We start from the raw sequence: 11,204 nt of genomic DNA, 5'->3' as shown, positions 1-11,204 counted from the left end.
GTATACATTTATTATATATATATATATATATATATATATATATATATATATATATATATATATATATATATATATATATATATATTCTGCCTTCTCTCTCTGTCTGTCTGTCTGTCTGTCTGTCTGTCTGTCTGTCTGTCTGTCTGTCTGTCTGTCTGTCTGTCTGTCTGTCTGTCTGTCTGTCTGTCTGTCTGTCTCTGTCTCTGTCTCTGTGTCTGTCTGTCTGTCTGTCTGTCTGTCTGTCTGTCTGTCTGTCTGTCTGTCTGTCTGTCTGTCTGTCTGTCTGTCTGTCTCTGTCTCTCTCTGTCTCTCTCTCTCTCTCTGTCTCTCTCTGTCTCTCTCTCTCTCTGTCTCTTCTCTCTCTCTCTCTCTCTCTCTCTCTCTCTCTCTCTCTCTCTCTCTCTCTCTCTCTCTCTCTCTCTCTCTCTTTCCCTCCCTCCCTCCCTCCCTCCCTCCCTCCCTCCCTCCCTCCCTCCCTCCCTCCCTCCCTCCCTCCCTCCCTCCCTCCCTCCCTCCCTCCCTCACTTAAACTCCCATATTTACTACATAACTTTACTCTTGAAGCAGTGCTATCCATCCCCCAATGTCATTTCGTTCCTATAATGTCCGACTCTACTCGCTTATTTGATTCATCCACGGATCTTGTATAACGCATAATATGTTGCATATTCTTGCCGCGTTTGTGTTCATCAATGAAGCAAATATAAGAAAAAATTAATACAATCTTTAAACCTAGTTTAGTTTCTCATAATGCGTAAGAAGCTTAACAGCATGACGTTAAAACAATTGCGTCATTAAAAACAAAATTCGCTGCCGCTGCATCCATTTCACATTCTGTATGAATTTACAACTATAACTTTTTTAAACATGCAAACCTGTATGCAGGTACGTCAGTCTTTATTTATATTACAAAATCTCCGGTGCGCAATGCTTTGACGCAGTTGTTTGATTTCAGAACCTATGTAAAAGATCATTGTACTATGTAACATATGTAACATATTTAATCTAGAGCCTCTAAATTGCGTGGTTCAATTAATATATTTAATTTTAATATCGCTAAAGATTGCGAATAAATTAAATGTTTTACGTTAGAGAACATCCGACATTTTTATGTCTACTGTCAGACGGACACATATGAAAAGTCAAGTACACCCCGTATTCTCCGTAGTAGGATTGTAATACATATATAATCAGGCACTGAAATTCTGTCACTGGTTTAACATATAACATAAATAAAAGTAAATACAAACACGTAAATATGTAATTCACGCATGTTGTGTCTTCGTTCGTATTGCATCATTTCTCCCTCAAGTTCACAATTAGCGAACAAACGCGTATTTGTTCTGCTTCTTGCCACGGTTACATCGTTATGACATAGTCGAGGTTCATAAGCGACCTTTCATCTGGTAAGCTAAGAAAACCAACATCTAGTTAAAAATCATATGTCCATCGAATATATGCTGGAACTAGCGTTCATTTACCAGCCAGTCCTATCCAGATGGCAGAAAGCGCAATAACTCTTACGGGGTTACGCGAATGGCGACGTACAAAGTTATGCTTTTTGCCCAATATTATTTTCCTTATCATTATCGACCAGCCTTTGACGATTCAAAGCAATGCCCGCTTATTTCATAACCGTAGCTTGGTTCTTATCATCTATATATGACCACAAGCTATAATATGGTTTCTCTCCAGCCGGAGTATTAGGTGACACAGAAGGTATATAGGTACCGCGTTCTCTAGATTTTGGGATCTTCGATATTTGGTCCGTTTGCTAAATTTATTTAAATGTATAATCTTACAGTTATGTTCAAGGATTTTTACAGAGACAAATTTGTATTTGGCGTATTGTCATACGCATGATTCAACAATGGTTCTGTTTAAATCTACACATGGTTGTTGACTAGACAATGGAATATCAAATGATAATAAAAATGAAACGGTTTGAACGCTGCACTTAGAATTTCAAATATTTAAAGAGTATGTACATCTATGAGCGAGCTTAATACGGAAAATAATACTATGACGGGGATAGTGTCAATGAACTTTGAGTTAAATAATTGATGCCCGTTTTAACTATGTTTAAACTTTCAAATTGTTAATTACATTTGACCAAGGTAAAGTTGTATACAAGAATTAGATAGGAGACCTACGGAAATAAAAAAATAAAGCGAAAAGAATACATTAGCTTAAAATCTTCGGTGCTTTGAGATTCTTCTTTTTAATTTCGATCTTCAAACTATTCAAGACCACTAGTAACTATAATTGTTGACAATATTAACTTCAAAATCGTTAAGAGCATTTTTCGGGAAGACATTGTTTTAACCCATTCATGCCTAGCGTCCTAAAAAAAGGACATTGCAAACAGCGTAAACCCAGATGAGACGCCGCATGATGCGGCGTCTCATCTGGGTCTACGCTGTTTGCCTAAAAGAATTTCTGTAAGAATTGTTCTAAATATAGAAATAAATATACTAGACATCCCTTATTTTGGAAATAAATTGACCCAACTTAGAAGGATGGGAGAGTCCACTAGGCATTAATGGGTTAATTATACGTAAGTGTTCACGAAAGTATGTATGTAGGACGATGAGAGCTCGTGATTATTGATATTTTTTTGAGAAAACGTAGATAAAACACTTATTAATTGAAATGTTCATTCACGTATTCACTAGAGTTTCTAAATAATTAATGGCTGGAGAAAAAATAATTTATCTGTTATTCAGATATATATATTAGTATATTAGTGTAATATATGTATATTTTCTTCAGCCCATTTATGTATGTAACAAAATAATATTAAGAGTGAATTTCAGATTTTTTTTTAAAGTTTAATTGTATACATTTTTTATAGTTAAATATCGTGATCTGTTAATTGTTTTCCCTACGCAAACAATAAATAGAAGAGATTCCTGGTTTGAACATTCCGAAATGTCTTGAGGATCGGCATGATTACGTGGCTGTAACGTCACTTATTGGGTTTCAAAAGAGCCACACATCGAACGAAACTAATTTTGTTTAAAGCGAGTATGCACGATTTTTATATGTTTTAAATTGTAATATTTTGATAAAAATATGTTATAATAACACAAAATAGGCAAGAAAACTTATACATTGAAGTAGAATTTCATATAATGCAGCAACGACAAATTAGCGCCCCGAGCCGACGGTGACGAAGATATTTCGCACAAATTTTCCAACAATAACCGAAGCATTCGTCTTTTATTAGGATCGGAATAGATATCGTTGCAGGATGTTAAAATGATCCGTAAAACTTAATTTAGATTCACATCGTACATGCATGATATACATGCTGGCGAATTCGACTGTACAGACATTTTTGCTTTCAGAATTTAAGGGCGGTCAACCGGATTTCTATATTTCACGAAAAAAAGAGAAAAGTTCTAAAATAACGTCATTGAATGCTTTATATTGATTAATTTAAAAATTGGATATAAATATTTCCAGTAAAAAAAATCAAGAATACAATTAAAAAATGTAATCCACAACAGGGCTCGAACCCATGATATTGTTATGAATCTCGTTAAAACACAATTGAAGCCGCTATTGCCAAAATTAACCCATTCATGCCTAGCGTCCCGAAAAAAGGACATTGCAAACAGCGTAAACCCAGATGAGACGCCGCGTGATGCGGCTTCTCATCTGGTTCTACGCTGTTGGCTTAAAATAATTTCTGTAAGAATTGTTCTAAATATAGAAATAAATATACTAGACATCCCTAATTTTGGAAATAAATTGACCCAACTTAGAAGGATGGGAGATTCCACTAGGCATAAATGGGTTAACGCTGTAAACTACGAGGTAGGCAACACACGCTTTTGTTACGTAATTGCAATCATCACAGCCACTTTGGTGATATGAACAATGTGATATTCTTAAAAAACAAAAATACCCACATTTCCGTTAGTTCAGAGCTACACATTTAGCATCGGATTTGACGGAGTATTAGGATCAAAGAACTACATCAAAGCTATTGCAAAAATACAATTTTAAAGTAACAAAAAAGGACGCAAACCAAAGCGCCACAAAATATAAATGTTAGTATTTCGGCTAATGAATGGGAAGACTACTTTCACAGTTTATTATACAGTAATCAACCGCCGGGCATCGTTTTAAACAATAAAACAGATACCACAACGATGATGTGATTTCGTTAAATGAGCCTTTTACACCCGCAGAAGTCGAATTTCAAATTCGTAGTGTAATGATAATAAAAGCAGTGGCATAGATAGAATAAATTTGAGTTTTATAAATACTATTTTAAATATTTATTTTAAATCGATTTTTTAATTGGGTAATTTTCATCAACTTGGGTTCAGAGTATAATATTTCCAATACACACATCTGGACCTACACATATTCTTGACACCGTGAAATCTCTTTAATTAATATAATGTACAACACTTTAATGTGTCCCGCACTTCAAAGAAAGGGAATTACATGTAACTTGATTAAAGTACTACACAATATGTGCAGCTCACTCTATTACACTGTTACAGTTCATTATACAGCCGTCACTATTTCTGCTGCGCAATATAGAAACGCTTGTCGAATAATTATATCAGAGTTGTTTTATTCTAATATGGTACCCGTCAGGGGAACTAGACAAGCGTTACCATATAGGATGTATTTATAGATGAATTAGCAGTAATCATACGTTAAACGGCCTTTAAATTTTAACAAAAGTTTAACGTAGTTTATCTGTTTTGCATTTATACGGGAATGGAGATTTATTTAGATAAAACTGAAAAAATGTTTTTGAAATCATTATGACGGACCTATAAGCAATTACGAGCGCTTGACATATCGTGGTACGAACTTAAATGCCACTTCCGTTTATAAATATATTGGATTATTGTTCACATCCAAATTATCGTTGAACGCGGCGCAAGATGAACTAAGCTCACAAGCCCAAAATGAAATATTCTAATATATATTTATAAAAAACACTTTTGGAAATTAACCTACTAAAGATCTCTTTTTTCTTTTTGACAGCCTGGTTAAGTCAATATTGTGTTTCGGCTCACAGATATGGGGCTATTGATATGAAAATACTATCAAAACTGTCCAAAATTAATTTTGTTAACGCCATTTGGATTTTAGGAAAAAACAATACCTGCATTGTCTTTGGAGAACGTGGCCGACTGCCTTTATCTGTTACTTACTTTGTTTATTACATTAAATATTGGTGTAAGCTGTTAATGATGGCTTGTAATAGATTTCCCAAACACTGCTATAATATGTTAAAATTAATATTTATAAGACCGTGCGTAATTACTTGGCAACGGATGCTTTATCCTCAATATTAAGATATGGTTTCGAATTCGTTTGGATCTTTCCGGATGTTGGCAACGTAGCTTTATTTGTATAATATTTTCGTCAGCGTATGACTAATTGCGTCATCCAGAATGGGAACAATGACATTAGCAATGCATCTAGATGTCTACTTAACACCAAAAGGTATTTACAGTTAGAAATTCCGCTGAAATATAAGACAGCCTTTTCCAAGTTTAGGGGCTCCAAACACACATTAACTAGTTAAGTTGGTAGGGAGATACATGTACAATAAGTTGAGAATATGTCATGTTTGTTTAAACGAAAATAATGAATATATTATTGATTGTGAATATCATGCCTGTTTTCAATGAAGTAAGTATGACGTTTTCCGTAGATTATTTCTATATAACTGGTATATGAGTGGAAATACTGTACAGTACTTTTATAACCTGATGACCGCAACAGATACTAATACTTTTTTCAAATCATGTACGTATGTGTATCATCTTATGAATACAGTTAAACAGTTTTATAAAAACGGTGATGTGTTCGCAACTACAAACATGTATTTTTTTCTGGATATTTTGGGCGAAAGGCCTTTATTTACTGAATAAACTGAGTTGAGTTGGGTGTATTCCAAGTTGCATCCTTAGTATGAGAGGTAAAGAGCAGGTGTTGAGAAGAAAACAAATTGTGTGAAGTCCCACTAGTCGCACTATGTGTGTTTATCTGTTTGTCTCGTTTGCACATTTCGCTGTCCGAAATATGTCCGATAAATGTAAACAAAAATTTCCTTACCTCGGACGTCATACAATTTCGCCTCTAATTACAAATTAACATGTTTCTAAAATATGAAATAATTCAGATCTTAATCATCATAAAAAATGTTTATCTTATTTTTTAGCTCACCTGATCATGGTGTGCTTATGATTATCTATTGTGATAACCCTAACTCCGGTATCTTGCGCTGTCTACTTCCAACTCGTTTTCACTCTAGTGAGCATATATTTTTATCCATTTTTCATCAGGTCTTAATACACTTAATCAGTGTGTTAACTTTTACAAAATCTTAGTCAATTTTTAACATAGTTAATTTTTGTATAGTATACCTGTAGTAATTGGTGACCTCGTGTTCAACGTTTTATAAATTGAGAACTGTGGATAAAAACAAGCTTAACCTTCTACTATTGCGTTGTTAGCACCCGTAAATACAAAAGATCACCGCTATCTGTTGTGAACAAAAGAACGTTTTCCAGAATTATCAAATTTAACCCCGTTGTAGTAGCATGCACTATGAACGAGGTAACGATACACCCCACTATACTTGTTTATCAGCAGAAGTGTTATTTTCCAGCATATGTTAATAGCCTCAGATTATGAATGACCTGTGCTAAGCAAAATTGCAACGTCATTAAGACGCAGCAGATAGCGGACTATTTAAAGAGTTCATAAACATTTCCTTCCGTGGCACGTATAATACAAACATAGTTTATTGATTTTTTGTCTATAGCTCCGTTAAAAAATATTCCATTTACACGATATTCACATAATGATTCCATTTGTGAATGGATATAGTTGAAGAATTACAACATATTGCATAAATTATGCAACTCTTTCTCGCGCGGATGCGGCAGATGCGGCAGATTCGGTGGTTATCGTTCCTAGCGTAGTTAAGCGAACAACTAAAAACGATGCGGTATCTGGAATACAAGTGTGTATTCCACGCTGACATTCATTATTCACGCAATTAAAAAAAACTCTTATGAAATGGAACTCATGTCAAACGATTTTTGAATATTCATTTTTGTTAATAAATAATGTTTATTTTAGCATTGATGATCGATTAAATAAATAACACGAGTTTATGAAGAGTCAATACGGGGAATGAAATGCGTCTTGTCGAACAATATTTTAATATTCGTTCTTTTTGAACGACATTGTTCAATAAAACAATGTTAATAAGTCGATTAGGAACAATTTAGAGCTCTGACGCGTAGGAATTGAACAGCAATGATGTCAAATAAATGCGTTAGATAGTCATGATCAAATGGACAAAGACTTGTTCATTCATACCGACAATGTGAAATGCTGTAAAAAAATAGGTGCGCATTGTTAATAAAAAATATATAACGCATCAATGTATGCTCTGGTTCGTTTCTACTTTCTGCGTTATGTAAAACAATATTCACGATGGATTTGTTGGTTTAAAAAGTTAGTTGAGTACTCTGTTTTAAAACAAACAATAAACGATACGTAAACATGTTTCATATTTTTAGAAAGATAAAGTTATACTTAATTGTGTATATGCAATAAAAATCTAACAAATCGTGGGCTCAGCGCAAAACGCTCGTAACTGACATTTTTTCCAAAAATGACTATATTGCATATTCTGTACTATAATGTCAATATTAGTAATCTGAAAAAAATATTAAAGCAAAAAAAAACCGTTATATGGCAAATGGTCGTATCTGAAAATGAAATTATTATCATTGCAAACGGTCGTATCTGCAGTTGCAACCGTTTTGCACTGAAAATGAATATAATCAATATAGTGTAATTGTACCAGTACCTAGCATGTCGGAAATGACCATGGTACCGGTTCATACAAACTGAGACAATGCTGTGTTTTTCAAAACCCATTGGGAAAAGTACCGGTACCAGCCAAATTCGGAAAATTGTGCGAGGAAAACCCAGAAATTGGAAAAAATGATGTATTTGATTGTTATGCTTCCAAATACTTTAAAATTGATAATTAAATGTTGTCAAGTTGTCCATATAATGTTTGCTCAGGTTCAAGCTATAGAGCTGCATAGGAAACAAATTTAAAGTTACATTTTGTTTTATACTTTTCTTCAATTGGGATTGTTTTGGACAGCAATTGGGAAATTTGTAGGTTTTTTTCTAATTGGGAAAATGCCATTTTCCGGTATTTTATTAAAAAATGAAAAACATCGCTGCAATTGTGAAACAGTACGTAGTATGTCAGACTGTTAAAATGGTTTCGGTATGTATTATGTTAGACTGTGACAATAATACCAGTACGTACCATGTTAGACTGTGACAATGGTACCCGTAGTAGAATATCAGACTGTGACAATGGTACCCGTAGTAGAATATCAGACTGTGACAATGGTACCCGTAGTAGAATATCAGACTGTGACAATGGTACCCGTAGTAGAATATCAGACTGTGACAATGGTACCCGTAGTAGAATATCAGACTGTGACAATGGCACCCGTAGTAGAATATCAGACTGTGACAATGGTACCCGTAGTAGAATATCAGACTGTGACAATGGTACCCGTAGTAGAATATCAGACTGTGACAATGGCACCCGTAGTAGAATATCAGACTGTGACAATGGTACCCGTAGTAGAATATCAGACTGTGACAATGGCACTAGATCGTAGCATGTCAGACTATGACGATGGTTCCAGTACCTAGCAGGTCAGACTGTCACAATGATACCAGTAAGTAGCAGTTCAGACTGAGACAATTATACCAGTACATAACATGCCAGACTGTGACAATGGCACCATTACGTAGAATCAATGGATACGATGGTTGAGTTCGAAAATGGTTCGGATCGGTGAAAATACATGGCCGCCAGGGGGAGGCATTTTCCTTATTTTAATATTGTTAAAAAAGCTTGTGAACACTGAAAACAACAGTACATGGGAACGTTATTTTTTTTTTTTGAAATACACAATATACATTTACACGATAAAACACTATTATCCCGAGCTAAAGAACAGACACTTTTTGGTGTGTGTTTAGGCTTCCAGAGATTGTGGTTTTCATCGTTGCCTTGCACTTTAGCTACTTTCCCCTTTATTTTCATTTCAAAACAGAATTATATAATTGCTGCAAATTGTGTTTGTTTAATTAAAACGTGAAACTTCTCACTTGACCCAACACAAAAATCCGACGAAAACCTCCACGTTTTTGTACCTTATATAATTAAAATTTGATCTACCATATTTCGATGACAGGTCATGAAAGTAGAGGTACTATGCGATAAGATCATTAGAGTAGTAATGCAATTTGATATTAAAATAATGTCTATAAAATGGTTGAAGATTCTTTACACTATTATTAAATTGTATTCATTCTTCAATGTAGTTTTCGAAAAGTGCTAACACTTTACCAATACGGCCGCGAAGGGTATAACTAACATAAGCTAGTTGTAGACGGGCATGCGGGATACCTTATCGGGTTTTCCAGATATTTTTAGGATATACGCTAGGAAAATTCACGTGTACTCAGAACAATTATATGTTCAGTAGTGGGACGTAGTCATATACGGCAATCTGTTTTAGCCAATATCGCTGTCTTACATTAATTATTAAAGACGACGCAGCAGACTTCATCTGCAAAAATAACTATGTCTGAAACACTGCGATCACTATGTGCTGAGATGAGCTTTACGCAAAATGATTGAAATATATTCTACATACACAACATATCACCCGTTCATGGTACTGTATGGTACTAATATATATCCCTCACTGAAAAACTGAAGTGAACGCAATGGCCATGATACCATATCTGTTTTAAAGGTTAAAAAATGTTTCAGGTATGAAATACTAATTTCATGTTGTTTTCGTTAATAAATAACACGGGGCCATTTTAGACCTTTAGCGAAGCTAGTCTTTTAGAATGTAGAATGTAAGCATATAAATAATGACCGCTGATTACAATACGGTCATCGCGGAAAACCTAAATGTAAATGTAATGAGCGCTGTTGAACTTTTAGTTTCAAAGCGACCCTTTCACAGATTTTGGTATGTTAAGGAAGTTTGTCATGATATGCTTTAAATTGATAAATGTAAACATATTAACTAAAACGTTCCAGTAAAAAAAAAACAAGAATACAATTAAAGAAAGAAAAAAAAGTAATCCACAACTGGGTTCGAACCACTGACCCCTGGAGTATATGTCGGTCATCTGTACTAATGTAGTTTGTGACGTATTTTAAACTTTATATTAGCAATCTTCGTAATGTCACAAAATATAACGATAACAACAGAACTCTCCCAAACTATTCAATCGTTTCGCGTTCGTAAAGCTTTATACTTTTCAGGTTTTGTAATCGTCAAAAGATGCATACTATGGATATTTAAGAGGATGGTAAATGACTAAATGTTCAGTATTATTTTTCTTCGCAAATATCATAACTACAACGAAAACTTGCAAATCTGAAACATTTTTTATCAATTTACCAAAACGTGAAAAGGCCCGTTTTAATGCTGCATAGTGTTAAACTAATACACGTTTCATGACATATTTCACCACCGGATTCGCCTTTGAAGCCTCTGTCTCGTCTTATATCAACTACCAGTATACACAGGAAGACTAATGGCGATTGACATGTGTAATATCGTGGACATAAATCGTTGCTAAAATTGTGGCAGTGTAGTAAAGGGTTAAAGTGACAGTCCATCGTTGTTTTGCATATAAATCGTATAGCGATAAATAAACTTTAATTAAATCCATTGAAATATATTTTTATCGAGGTTGACATCAAGCGCCTGGTCAAAATCGGTTTTGAACCGATAAAATAATATATAAATGATCATAAATACATGCAATAGGCGAAAATCATTGCAGCGTCGCGAGTTATGCAAATTTATCTATATTTAGCTCTCGCTAAACATTATTAGCATATGGAAAATACATTTATAGATTCAGCAAAAACGTAGGGTTGCAACTCAGTTTACGTCTGTAACAGATGCATTGTATTTGCATTTAGTCTTACAATCCCTCCGCTAAATTCGCCCGTATCCGCAACTGTGTTTGTTTAGGTTTGAATTAACGTGTCGAATCATAAATATTTATTAGGTCGTTTTCGTACTTTACCGTACTCGACCCCAAAATAAAAATCGCTATATTGTTTGTTTAAAACT

Source organism: Dreissena polymorpha, chromosome 6 (assembly GCF_020536995.1).
Source record: "Dreissena polymorpha isolate Duluth1 chromosome 6, UMN_Dpol_1.0, whole genome shotgun sequence".
NCBI lineage: Eukaryota > Metazoa > Mollusca > Bivalvia > Myida > Dreissenidae > Dreissena > Dreissena polymorpha.
The sequence above is the reverse complement of the archived record's forward strand: the minus strand, read 5'-3'. Positions refer to the sequence as shown.